Consider the following 14,823-nt stretch of genomic DNA (forward strand, 5'->3'; position numbering starts at 1 on the left):
GTGCATGTATCCTGCTGTCCCGAGACCCTGCATAGTCAGGAACAAGGGACTTACAAGAAATGATAATACCCTACCGTAGTATGGAGCCTTAGGCTAAGATAATCTTTTAATAGTCCCACAGTGGGGAAATTTCAGTACCGTATTTTTCGGACTATAAGACGCAAGATTTTTTTCCCAAAATTTGGGGGGAAAAGAAGGGTGCGTCTTATAGTCCGAATGTGGCCGCAATACAGACCCATTATCTGCAGTAATAGAGAGGCGGACGCCGGGGAGTGTTAGACGCCAGCACATGTGCCGGGGCCTGAGACATCGCTATGCTCCTGCCCTGCATGAAGCCAGCAGCGGCAGGAGTGATGCTGCTATTCTGCTCCTCCGTCCCTCCCCGCAGTAGCAGCATCACTCCTGCCGCTGCTGGCTTCATGCAGGGCAGGAGCGTAGCGATGTCTCAGGCCCCGGCACATGTGCCGGCGTCTAACACTCCCCGGCGTCTGCCTCTCTATTACAGCGGATAATGGGTCTGTATTGCGGCCACATTCGGACTATAAGACGCACCCTTCTTTTCCCCCCAAATTTTTTGGGAAAAAAAGTGCGTCTTATAGTGAAACCTACAGAACAGAAATACAAGCAAAACAAATTCAATAATGGGAGGGTCAGTGGTTCTGCCTTGGTTTTGGGGAGTATCCAAGAAGAAGACCACCCAGCACCAAGGCTATATTCCCCCATACAGCCCATCTCTTTTGGCCTATTACTGAATCCTACCAGAAACGGGACGGCCTGGTAACAACATCACAAAGGAGAAGCACTATTGGTCACTGGCCTTCAGGCCCAGAGACTCACAAGAAACCATACATGTATTGTCCAGATACATAAAGCATATAGCATTCATGTATACTGTATATAGTGTACAGAGTCCAGACAGAGAGTGTCACACAGAATCCAGCACAGTCAGCTTTCTAGCAGTATATAAAACCGCATGTGCCCAAGGATATGAAGAGTCCTCCTTAACCCCGTAATCTGGAAGTTGTGCATTCAGTGTTTGGGTTTCAGTAAATTTGCCTGTCTTGAGTTTCTTCTAGTGATTTTATGGCTCCTAATGACACATTATCAATTCCTCATTGTAATCAAATGAAAGTCAATAGAAACTCATTGACATGTGATACCGTAGATGAGAACATGACCTCAGGAAGTGCCAAGGAACTTGTAAGGCCCTCCTCACCATGGACTTTATTCACACCAGTGATATATTTATAACTTAGCCACAATAGCTGGGCCAGGTTTATTCTTCTGGGATGAGTTGCAATAAAAGATACAGTGACATAGATTAGAGAATTATACTCTATTCACACAGATGTGCCAGTTGTTTGCTATGTGTTTAATGGACCTGTGTCGTTTTTTAACAGACCCATTCGCCTCAATGGGTGAGAAAGGTCCAAGAGGATCAATCTCAATCTGCTCAGTTCTTCCTGCTCTTTACCATGATCTATACCATGTTTTCTGCAGATACATTTGCATTGTGATATGTTCCCCTTAAACAGATATTCCCAAATAACAAGTTATCACCTATACACATACTGTATGTTGCTAGGGGTCTAAGTGCTGGGACCTTCACCAATTACAAAAATGTAATTTTTCTGCCCCCTTATGAATGTAGTGACAGTATGTATGCGTGCTGACACTCCATTCAGTCTCTATGGGACTGATGGAGATGGCTGGATGCAATACTTGCCTATCTTTATCAACCTCCTAGTTTTTATATGGAATGGCCGCACATGGCTTGACCATCCCTTCATTAAAATGGTGTCCCAGTGTTGATGACATGCTAAGTTCTTATTGTGGGGCAATCCTCCTCTGAGGTTTATCTAAATCCCTTCGGCCATTCCAAGGTTATAAGCCCTGTTTAGTGTAGATGCACTTTCGGTTATACTAGCCAAGTGGGAGGTAACACTGCGGATTCTCTGGGAGCAGGGTCTCTTTGTGCTAAATGTCATGCAGGGTTACCACCCACTTGACTAGTGTACCCAAATTTGCATAGACACTAGAGATGAGCGAGTACTGTTGGGATCAGCTGATCCGAACAGCACGCTCGCATAGAAATGAATGGACGTAGCCGGCATGCGGGGGGTTAAGCAGCCGGCTGCCGTCAAAGCGGAAGTTCCAGGTGCATCCATTCATTTCTATGGAGCGTGCTGTTCGGATCGGCTGATCCGAACAGTACTCGCTCATCTCTAATAGACACTAACAGGGCTTATATCTTTGGAATGGCTGATCGCCTATCATATGATGTATCTCATTAGGCTTTTCAGACCCGATAGGTATTCTTAAGGCTGAGGTCATACATTGCTTTAACAAAGCTTCTTATGTTGTAGATTGTGCTGCGGTTTTTTGAGCCAAATCTAGGAGTAGCTACAAAGGGAATGGGAAATATATAGGAAGTTCTTATACTTCTCCCTTTTGCTTAATCCACTCCTGGCTTTGGCTCAAAAAACCGAAGCAAAATTTGCAACAAAAAAAACTGTGTTTCCGCAATGTGGGGCCTTAAAGGGGTATTCCCATGTATATAATTATATCTATATTTGTAGATAATTAAAAGTTAAACATTTTTGAAAATATAAGTAATTAAAAATTCTGCAGAGTTTTAAAGATTTTTCTAACTTTCTTAGTGGTGACAGTCTTTTATCTTGATCGGTTGCCATGGATACGACCACTAATGCAGAAACTTTCTATGGTCTGGGACTTGTCAGGAACCAGCTATGATTTTCTTATTGTAGCTTCAGGGACACTACATGTATGAGAAGATATCCCGGCCACAATAAGGAAATCATGGCTGATTTTCTGACCTTAGAAAGTTCTTTCATTAGTGGTTGTAACCATTGGCAACTGATCAGGGGTGAACCTACCTCTTCCACCGCCCAAGGTGAATGACAGAAAGCTGCCCCCCCCCCCCCCCGGAGGAGGGGGAGGAGCGGAGGGGGCGTGGCGGAGTGTGAAGGGGCGGGTGCAGCAAAGGGGTGGGGCTTCGCAGCGCTCGCAGGCACAGAGCAGGCAGGGAGAGGACCTGCTCTCTGCCTGAGCATGAGGGGAGGCTGCTGGAGCAGCGCTGCTTCAGCGGCCTCCCCAAACCACCGCTCGGTGCTAAGCCAGTCCAGGACAGCTTGTCCTGGACTGGCTTAGGTAAGCCAAAATGCCGCCCTCCCTGGGGCCCTGACATAGCGCCGCCTGAAGCGGTCGCTTCAGGTCGCCTCATGGGAGGTGCGGCGCTGCAACTGATCAAGACAACAGACTGTCACCACTAAGAAAGTTAGAGAAAATCTTTAAAACATGGCAGAATTTTTAATTACTTATATTTGTAAAAATGTTTACATTTTAATTCAGTGATTTTCAACCAGTGTGCCGCGGCACACTAGTGTGCCGTGACACATGGTCGGGTGTGCCGCGGGGAAAGTTCCCCAGACGCATGCCAAGATTGGCCCGGGAGACCTATTTTGCTGGCACAGCAGCCAGTCCCCGTGTAAATGTAGACGGAGCGTCCCTTCACTGCTCTGCTAGCTAGAGCTGAGGTGTAGGACACGCCCCCTTCTCTCCCTGCCCACCAATCAGAGGTGAGCCTCTCACTGCACAGGATAAGGGCTCCTTGGACCTGCTGCTACATGTGAGGAGGAGCTCCTGCCGTCTGCAGCCCTGAATAGGAGAGGAGGAGAGGAAGCTGAACAAAGTGAAAGTAAAAGAAAACACCAGGTTAGTAACTATTCTCATTAATGTCAGGCATTTGGGGTTATTACTTTAGTTTTAGTAACTCCATGTGCCTCACATTAATAGCAATTAACCCCATCATGTCCCTCATATTAACTCCTGTGTGGCTCACATAAGAGTTAATAACATGTGTGACATATGGGGGTACTATATAATGAAGATATTTACTTAATTATCACCTCCATATGTCTCACATATCAGTATCCCTTATGTAAAGCACACAGGGGGTTAATGTGAGGGACAGGATGGGGTTCACTGCTATTAATATGAGGCACATTGAGTTGTAACCTGTAATATACATGACCAGACTTTTTATACACAACTGTGGATAAGAGTACAGACCTATACATTTCTAAGGACCCATATATACAGCCATTCTTTTTGTGGCTGTGTATCTGGGCCAAATTGAAGAGCTGAAAATTATAGAGCAGGTCCTATATCTGTCCTATACCTACCCTATATCTGTCCTATATATACCCTATATCTGTCCTATACCTACCCTATATCTGTCCTATACATACCCTATATCTGTCTGCATTTGTGGCCCTGTCAATTAATTTTTAATGTTTATATCAGTGAAAACCACATGCGTGCCACTTGTATGCAGAAGGCGTAAGGCTGAGGCCCCACGTTGCATAAACGCAGCGTTTTTGTTGCAGATTTTGCAGCAGTTTATTTCAACCAAAGAATCAACCATTTAGAATCTATATTATTAACTATATGTATAATATGTACTGTTTTAGTGTCATTTTGTGCCATTTTGGTTGGTGGTGTGCCCCGGGATTTTTTAAGTGTAAAAAGTGTGCCGTGGCTCAAAAAAGGTTGAAAATCACTGTTTTAATTATCTACAAATTTTAAAATATTTATGTAGATGGGAATAACCCTTTAAGGGCAAAATTGGCTGCATCCTTAAAGGGGTTAACAACATCTGGCAAGTGACCAGCGGCCTAGCTGGAAAGTATATTGGGAAGCGCAGTTACCAGATGGACAGAGTCATAGCTTTGGAGTCTTGATGTATTCTGGGAATAATCCTCGTAACAATCACATGACTTAAATTCCTGCGACTTTCATGTCTTGAAACATAATATCAGAACTAAAATAAAGTCTTAAAGTTCACGTTACAAGTGATCGCAATCTTAGCCACTACTACAATTATATTACATTGTAACAGAAGGAATATCAGGGACGAGGAAAGTCAGAAAACAACACAAGACAGAGTCAGCAAAAGTCAGTGGAGGAAGTGGAAAGTGCTGGGTCTGCACTCACAGAAGGGGGGCAGAGGAAGAGGGCGACAGCAGGAACGCTGAGGAAGACACGACTACAACATCCCCAAATTCACTGTGATGGAAATCAAGGGTGAGGGAAAGTAAAGAAGAGAAAGGATTAAGAAGAAGAGGCAGAGGCGACGCACAGAGGTGAGCTGAGACTTGGAGCATGTTTTTGTTTCTTCTGCATACTCTCCCTCCCCTCCCCTGTCTCTAAGTCCTTCCTCCCTAATCGAGTTCATTCAAGAAATGCGAGGAGGTGACATGGATCTGGAGACATCTAGGTGCAACCTCCCTGCAATGTCACTTCATTGATGTGCTGTGTACAGGCGACGAGGAGCTAAGGTAAGACTCCGAAATATTCATGACACTCAACTATTACCAGCCAATGTTAGGAGGAACTTGGCATCAGGTCTACCTAAGGGACCACAAACAGGATGGGATATGTCTTCAGATATTACCCTAGTGATTGTAAATGATGTATATGAGTCTGAACCATCAGTATGTATACATGAGATACACAGAATCCACAGCCCATATATACATATACTCAGTATTCATATACACTTCATATATAGAGAAATCTAATACATTTACACACAGACCTTCTGTATGTACACAAAAGACATATAGAATTCACTGCTCACGTTTCATATAGAGAAGCTAATGTATCTATATAAATATCTTCAGTATGTACATATAGAAAATCCTATGCACATATGTAAGCATAAACACCCACATATACACAGGTCACATATAGAATCCAGTGAACATGCTTTTAGTATATAAACTTCAGTATATCATATACAGATATATCTCCAATCCTTACACGTGACATATTGTATTCAATGTACATAACTGCACATCCTCAGTTCGCACATATGGATCATATATAGAATTCTTTACAATTCTTCATACCTCACATATAGATTGCACATATCTCCGACACTCACACTATAAATTGTAATGCACACATTATATATAAGGACAGTATATACACACTTCTTGAAGATTTTTCCACTATTTTATTATTTATCCCATATGTATTTTCCCTCTTCCAGAAACATTTCAGTCTATAGGGCCTGTTCACACGGAGTAAACGCATGTGTATTTTGGCAAAATACACGTGTAAAAAATACACGTGTAAAAATAAGACTCCCATTGACTTCAATGACATTTTTTACACGTGTAAAAAAACACGTCAAAATACACGTGTAAAATGTCATTGAAGTCAATGGGAGTCTTATTTTTACACGTATTTTTTTACATGTGTATTTTGCCAAAATACACGCGCGTTTACTCCGTGTGAACGAGCCCTATATGACTGTAAATAAAATGTGACCTAGAGTCTTATATACTGGACGCATGTATAGGGTATTTATGGCAGAGCACAGTTTTGGAGGTGTTATAGGCGGGATGTAGTTTATTATCTTATGTGATAGGTATCATTATTGTTAGGTGGGGGATACAGCCTATGCTGTTACATGTCATTTAGTTCATCCCATTGTGAATAGTGTTATAAAGAGTGCTCATAGAAATCTATGACATGAGGACTCATTGACTATGTGCACTGCTTATATCACTATTCACAGTCTTCACAATGGACAAATATCAGGTCCGATCTGCAAAGATTTCTCATTTGTAATCCAGAACATACACATGACAATATTCTACCAAACATCCTAGAAGTTTGTTCCGAGACTCAACAACTCTCTGTGTAATAACATTTCCTGACATTGCTTCTGATCTTCCCCCCAACTAATTTCCGATTGTGCCCCCTTATTCTTGTATATCAAGCTACTACTTGGACAACTTCGCCCATCAAATGTTGTCAGTGCCACCTCCTCAGGGATTTGGCAATCTGCTGCCTGAGGTGAGATACAGCCTCTTGCCAGATGTAGCGCTGGCAGCGGAATATGTAGAAGCAGAAAAAATCAGCTTCAGGAATTTCAAACTGAATTTTTCTGCTTGATCAAATTCCATTGGGAAATCTTCTGCGGAATTTGCAAACTCCGCACCAGCGAAGAAGAATCTTGAGATCAAGCATGAGACTTCTTTTTGTTAGCAGTGTCTGCCTCCCATTCAGTCGGAATTTGGAGCTGATTTTGCAGTATGTGAACACAGCCTAAAGCACCAATAAGTCCTTTTGGATGGGTGGTTTAGTGCCTGAAATATCCCTAAAGAAAGTCAAGGGTTAAAAAAAAACCTTATGCCTGAAGAAGCCAAGGTGAATTTGTGTTGAGTCCAATGAGAAGATTGGACTCATCCCTGGAATATAAAGACATGAAACAAACTGTCCATAGACAGGCTCTCCATAGACATCTTCGGACACTGAACCACCTGTGACAACCTGCTGTGATTGGTTGCTTTGGCCAGTTTAGGGCTAGTTCACACGTGAACAAAGGGGCAGATTTTGATAGCGGATTTCGCTTCAAAATCCGCCCCTTTGCAATGGTGGTCTATGTAGACCACTGGGCTGCCGCTAGCGGAGAAAAGAAAGGACATGCCCTTTCTTCAGGCGGAAGCCGCGCGGGCTCAGCCGCGCGGCTTCCGCCCCCGGCAGCTCCCTCCTATGTCGGCTCATTCATTTGAGCCGACAGCGGAGGGGAGAGCCGCGACCGCGGTCGCGGCAGGCGGGTTTTGACAAGAGAGAGACGCGGCTCACCGCGTCCCTCTCCGTGTCAAAACCCGCGCGGGCAGTTCACGTGTGAACTGACCCTAAGACAGTTGTCATAAATTCGCAGTTTGACCCATCCTTCAGATTAGTCGGGATCTGACTCTAAACACCCCTCTAAGTTTTTGAAGAGGCCATGGAGGTCAGGCAGTTGCCATTACCTCTTTTCAGGCCCGTGACCAGGGGTGAACCTAGTCTTTGTGCCGCCTGGGGCGGACGTCAGAAAGCCCCCCCGGAGGAGGGAACAAAGTGGAGGGGGCAGAGTCGAGTGGAGGGGGCGGAGCGGGCAGCGTTAGCAGGCAGAGATCAGGCAGGGAGAGGACCTGCTCTCTGCTAAGCGTGAGGGGCGGCCGCTGGAGCAGCGCTGCGTACACAGGGCCGCCCCAATCCACCGCTCGGTGACGGTGACGCTAAGCCAGTCCAGGACAGCTTGCTGAAGTACCATACATCACCACTATATAATGTATGGCGCTGTGCTTTGTAAGCAGTGATGAGCCTGCAGAGCTTGTGCCGCTTTCCTTTCAAGCAGCTTATTGGTGGGGGTCACTGGTTGTGAAATCCCCACCATAGCTCTTTTTACTGTAGTCCCTTTTTGCATCTGTGTCCCAACCATGATGTTTTCACGCTTACATAGACCTCTATGGCTTGGCCCATCTGCAAACAAGGACAAGAATAAGACCAGCTCCATATTTATTGGACATTTTTACGGCCAGACACTGATCCGCTATAATCATGGACATGTGCATGGGAGGCGGAGGGGGGTGTTGGGTTTGGGATGAGGGTTGGTAGATATTTTGCTTTGAGGCCCAGGGGCTTCCTGTTACGCCTGGGCTGACACAGACACACCATAAAGTTTATAGTTTGTTTACTTGTCCATAGTGATTAACTCAATTACAAGCCAACATTAGGAAACAGATACTGGGCATTGCATTGTCACTGCTATTAATACCAGACATTGAGCTCGTGTTTTACCACTTACTATCAGTTTCTGGATTGTATGGAGACTAAGCTGACACCTTTGTACACCCAGAAACTCCAGCCAGATATCAGACAGGCCCTGACTTATTGTAAGGGTATATTTCCATGTGACGCTGAATTTTTTGCATATATATGCAATGATTTTTGTAATTGTGGCAAAACTACTAGATTTTTTGCTTATATAAAGTAACTGAAGTTTACCCCACACCAGTCAGTATCCTTCACTTCCCATTCCGGGCCAAGCTTTAAAGTCACACAGAATCCAATCCAGATATAAAGTAATATGTCCATGCTGCTTCAATAAATAATATAACCTGCAATACATTATTAAAGGGGTTGTCACATAACATACAGTCCTATGAAAGAGTTTGGGCACCCCTATTAATCTTAATCATTTTTAGTTCTAAATATTTTGGTGTTTGCAACAGCCATTTCAGTTTGATATATCTAATAACTGATGGACACAGTAATATTTCAGGATTGAAATGAGGTTTATTGTACTAACCGAAAATGTGCACTATGCATTAAACCAAAATTTGACTGGTGCAAAAGTATGGGCACCTCAACAGAAAAGTGACATTAATATTTAGTAGATCCTCCTTTTGCAAAGATAACAGCCTCTAGTCGCTTCCTGTAGCTTTTAACCATTTCCTGGATCCTGGATGAAGGTATTTTGGACCATTCCTCTTTACAAAACAATTCAAGTTCCGTTAAGTTTTGATGGTCTCCAAGCATGGACAGCCCGCTTCAAATCATCCCACAGATGTTCAATGATATTCAGGTCTGGGCACTGGGATGGCCATTCCAGAACATTGTAATTGTTCCTCTGCATGAATGCTTGAGTCGATTTGGAGCGGTGTTTTGGATCAATGTCTTGCTGAAATATCCATCCCCGGCGTAACTTCAACTTTGTCACTGATTCTTGAACATAATTCTCAAGAATCTGCTGATACTGAGTGGAATCCATGCGACCCTCAACTTTAACAAGATTCCCGATGCCAGCATTGGCCACACAGCCCCAAAGCATGATGGAACCTCCACCAAATTTTACAGTGGGTAGCAAGTGTTTTTCTTGGAATGCTGTTTTTTTTGGACGCCATGCATAACGCCTTTTTGTATGACCAAACAACTCAATCTTTGTTTCATCAGTCCACAGGACCTTCTTCCAAAATGAAGCTGCCTTGTCCAAATGTGCTTTTGCATACCTCAGGCGACTCTGTTTGTGGCGTGCTTGCAGAAACAGCTTCTTTCTCATCACTTTCCCATACAGCTTCTCCTTGTGCAAAGTGCGCTGTATTGTTGACCGATGCACAGTAACACCATCTGCAGCAAGATGATGCTGCAGCTCCTTGGAGGTGGTCTGTGGATTGTCCTTGACTGTTCTCACCATTCTTCTTCTCTGCCTTTCTGATATTTTTCTTGGCCTGCCACTTCTGGGCTTAACAAGAACTGTCCCTGTGGTCTTCCATTTCCTTGCTATGTTCCTCACAGTGGAAAATGACAGGTTAAATCTCTGAGACAACTTTTTGTATCCTTCCCCTGAACAACTATGTTGAACAATCTTTGTTTTCAGATCATTTGAGAGCGGGCTGTCCATGCTCGGTGACCATCAAACTTAACTGAACTTGAATTGTTTTGTAAAGAGGAATGGTCCAAAATACCTTCATCCAGGATCCAGGAACTGATTAAAAGCTACAGGAAGCGATTAGAGGCTGTTATCTCTGCAAAAGGAGGATCTACTAAATATTAATGTCACTTTTCTGTTGAGGTGCCCATACTTTTGCACCAGTCAAATTTTGGTTTAATGCATATTGCACATTTTCGGTTAGTACAATAAACCTCATTTCAATCCTGAAATATTACTGTGTCCATCAGTTATTAGATATATCAAACTGAAATGGCTGTTGCAAACACCAAAATATTTAGAACTAAAAATGATTAAGATTAATAGGGGTGCCCAAACTTTTTCATAGGACTGTATGTTATGTGACAACCCCTTTAATAATGTATTGTAAATAACGTGTGGCTTATTTTGGCACCGGAAAAAAACGCTTCCTAATTAGCTTTTTTTGTCCTTGGCACGCTTTTTGTGGAGCGTTTTTTTTTTTTAAAAAAGCACTTCCAGGTGGTTTTCCCATCCTTTAAGAGAACGGGCCGCAAAAAACGCATTGCGTTTTTTACCACACTTTTTTTGTAAAAAAACGCGCGGTAAAAAACGCCTCCCATTCACTTCTATTGCTTTCTTCAGGCGGAAAAGCCTGAAGAAAGGTCATGTCGCTTCTTTTTCTATGATAGCAAAAAAAAAAAAGCTAGCAGTCTACATACACTAACATTGTATGGAGGAGGATTATTACGTGGATTCCGCTGTCAAAATCCTCCTCCTTATCCCTGTGTGAACTAGCCCTTATACTTCTACCATCTGCTTAATCTGCTCCTGGCTTTGGCTCAAAAAAATGCTGCAACAAAAAATGCTACCTTTCTGTGACATGAGGCCTCAGGCTAGGTTCACACCTGAGCCTGCGCTACGTTTGGGGTGTTCGTCCCCGAATCCGCTTAACTATCGCAGGACTATGCAAGCAGGATTAGAGATGAGCAAATAGTGAAATATTCGAGATTCAATATTCGTTTCGAGTACAGCCTCAATATTCAACTACTCGATCGAATATCGAATCCCATTATAGTCTATGGGAAAAATGCTCGTTTCAGGGGAAACCACTATACGACTAAAGGAGAGTCACCAAGTCCACGAATAGCAGGAGGAGAGTGTTTAGGAGGAGCGCTGTGCAGTTAAAGTGCACGGACCCCATTATAGTCTATGGGGTCCGTGTGCTTTAACTGCACAGCGCTTGCAGTTGCGCTGATAAAAAGAAGCTCCTTCGTAACCGCAAGCTGCCAGCTCTCCCGACTAGCAAAGACGGGCCTGCGGCAAATCAATGCTGGTTCTGCAGCAGGCTCGTCCTTGCTAGTCGGGAGAGCTGGCAGCTTGCTGTTACGAGGGAGCAGACTTTTTTCTCATAGGAATGACTTAACCAGCGTTGATTTGACCAGTGTACAGCATTCAGCCAATCAACGCTGGTTCTGCTGGAGGCTCGTCTGTGAGGAGGCGGAGTCTAAGATTGGACCACAATGGAGACTGCTGTGGTCCGATCTTAGACTCCGCCTCCTCACAGACGAGCCTACAGCAGAACCAGCGTTGATTGAGTTGATTGGCTGAATGCTATACAGTGTATAGCATTCGGCCATTCATTACTAGCTCTGAATCGAATATTTACTGCGATCGATCGAGTACAAATATTTCGAATACCGTAGTATTCGATTGAATGCCTACTCGATCAAATACTACTCGCTCATCTCTAAGCAGGACCTTTCTCTCCATATTTTTCGGGCCAAAATCCAGCATACCACATTATAGCCTAATATATATAGCCTAGTTTCCGAAGCGGACTCGACGAGCAACAGGCGTGAACCCAGTGTCAGCCTAAGGGTAAGTTCACAGAGTTATTGGTCAGGATTTTGAGGCCGTCTCGGCCTCAAAATCCTGACCAAAAAGACGGCTCCCATTGAAATCAATGGGAGCCAGTCAGGTCTTTTTTCCCGGGAGCCGGAACAAACCGAAAAAAGAAGTGAGGTGCTCATTCTTCAGGTCGATTCGCCTCACGATTCGGCCTGAAGACACTCCCTCCTCCCAACTAGGCCCATTCATTGGGCCTAATCCGGAGCGGAGTGCGCGACTGGTTGTCGGTGCTGTGCATCGGCATTCAGTCGTGGCTACCTGTATTTTGGACCGGAGCCTGAGGCGGCCATATATATATATATATATATATATATATATATACACACACACAAATCATATGTTTAGATACTTAGATATATTCTGCATTCTAAGCACACTACTATACTATTATGTTGCCAGTGACATCAAGAGCTTCATCATTAACTATGAGCTGGTGTATTAATAGGGTGACTATTATTGTAGCAGGACGTTGTGTTCATTGTATGTACACACAAATACGGGGAAGTAACGCACAAGTCACTCCTGACCTAGAACTGCTCAGAGATTATTGTTGCATTATGCAACACAGATTATATGATAAGGATTCTTGAATCAACATGGCAAGATCAATTTACAACCACTTGGTAATCCTAAAATCTTACTGGCTGACTCCGGGACTGGCAGATATGGGAATCTTAGTGGAATATTATCAGTTGTGCAGTGAAATGCTTTGAAGCGACCAGACACCATAAAATGCTATCTGATCTACCTGTAGCATATTGTAGAGTAGAAGCACAATGATATATAGTCTAGTTGGAAAGATTCTGTACAACTTGTAATTGATTGAGATCCCTGCTTGTTATATTCTGGGCGGTCTCACTAATGATTCATAAGCTTTCCTGTATCAGTGTGCATAGCTGACATTGCATAGGACTGCCCACTGGACTCCTAGGTATAGAAAGAACAGAGATGTCAATCAATAAGTTACAAGTTATGCTAAAAAACTAAATATCAATCTGCTCACCTCCTCCTGTGCTACACTGTCTACCAGTAAGTATTTGGACACCTGGGGTAGAATAGAAACACAACATTTATTCCTATACAATAGTTGGTAGATCCCAGCAGATGCTTCCTTACGGATGATACTGGTCGGCACAATACTCCCGGATGCCTGGTGAAACTCCTGGTGTATGTGAGCCATCGGTTGGGTGCGGTTTCTCTGGCCAGCACTTGTCGGTCTCTATCTCCCAGTTTCGGGGGTCCGCCAATTCGAGGAACATTCCGACAATCACTGTTCACCTTCCACTTTGTAATCACATAGGCCACTGTCGATTTTGGGTAATTCAATTCGCTTACTATGTCCCTTAAGGATCAACCATTTCTGTGGTACCCCACAATTACCCCTTTCTCGACATCGGACAACTCTGCACTTCTTGGCATCTTGCATGCGACTAATACCAATGATGTTTCCTATTTAACGGCGGAAGGCGTGACGTACATCACGACCGCAGATATCTTCATTTACATGGGTGTCCAAATACTTATTGGTAGACAGTGTATAACATGCCCAGATTTTACAACATAACATACTCCCTTTTATATAAAGATATACATACACTAGCTTTATATGGTATATTTTTTAAGTTTGATGTATTTAAAATTTACCAATTTACTAAGATAATATCAACTAATCTTGAATCAAGAAGACATATGTATCACTTACAACTGTTATGTAATATACATTATCCATAGACATATTAGCTGACTGTTGGGAGCCCAGGAGCAAAATTTTGGGCAACCAGATGAGATAAGGTGATGGTTACTTCTAGGGATGGGGCTTATCTTTATAACCTCTTGAACTGCTGCCAGACATAACAGATAAGAATTGTAGTCCTATTATCTGACAATCTATAGCTGGTTATCTATTAGAACGCTGTTGACTCATTAGACCAACAAGTGTGTATGGTCAGATCAGCCAAGTGTGCATGATTACTGCGGGAGATAGAGAAAATGGACCCAAATACAGTTTATTCTCACCCAGTATCAAATGATTGGGAATTTTAAAATTCAGATGTGTCCTCTCACCATGTTCAGCCCTTGTATGGTCTGAACCTCCGTGGAAAACGCTAGAAAAAACGCTATGTGTTGCCACTGTGGTTTTTCCCACAGCACTTTTTTGCTGCTGAACACTACATGGGGCCTTAGCCATGCACAAAATTGCCCCTACCTTTTTTTGACACAGAATATGCCGTATTGGCTAGGATTGTTGCAATAAAACCCCCCAAAAACTGGAAGAATCCCCACAAATTTGGCACTGATGGCAAATACGGATCTATACCTGACAAACCACTGGGGGAGGATTTAGTAAGACTGGCAAAATCCTTGTACATTGGTTACCAGCCCGGTCCACCTACTTCCTTAAAGGGATCCTATCATGTTCACACTGGGGCTGTATCACAAAGCATTAGGGTATATGAGAGCTGCACTGAGAACACCTTCTATGTGATCTGTACATTGCAAAGACAGTGAGAGAGGAGGCCCAATGTGAAAAAGTGCCAATACACTTGGTGCTCCGGACAATTCTGTTTTCCCAATGATTTTCTCAATATGGTATTTTCAATGGTGGGTATGTCTATGTGCTCTTTATAAAGCGTGGTACCCTT

The 14,823-nt window shown here is 43.5% G+C and overlaps 1 protein-coding gene across 2 annotated transcripts in view; it reads left to right on the forward strand.

The window, feature by feature from the left end:
- The first annotated feature begins 4,933 nt into the window (after positions 1–4,933).
- The window catches only part of LOC142195851 (phosphatidylinositol 3,4,5-trisphosphate 3-phosphatase TPTE2-like), a 41,517-nt gene continuing 31,627 nt past the window's right edge, over positions 4,934–14,823 (forward strand). Inside the window, exon 1 of one of the 2 annotated variants that reach the window (XM_075265916.1) lies at positions 4,934–5,165. The gene's annotated coding sequence lies outside the window, so the exon portion shown is untranslated. Of the gene's footprint in view, positions 5,166–5,341; positions 5,361–14,823 lie in introns of those variants that run through there. The other variant, XM_075265919.1, reaches the window with a different exon arrangement.

The sequence above is a fragment of the Leptodactylus fuscus genome, chromosome 2 (assembly GCF_031893055.1).
Source record: "Leptodactylus fuscus isolate aLepFus1 chromosome 2, aLepFus1.hap2, whole genome shotgun sequence".
Classification (NCBI taxonomy): domain Eukaryota; kingdom Metazoa; phylum Chordata; class Amphibia; order Anura; family Leptodactylidae; genus Leptodactylus; species Leptodactylus fuscus.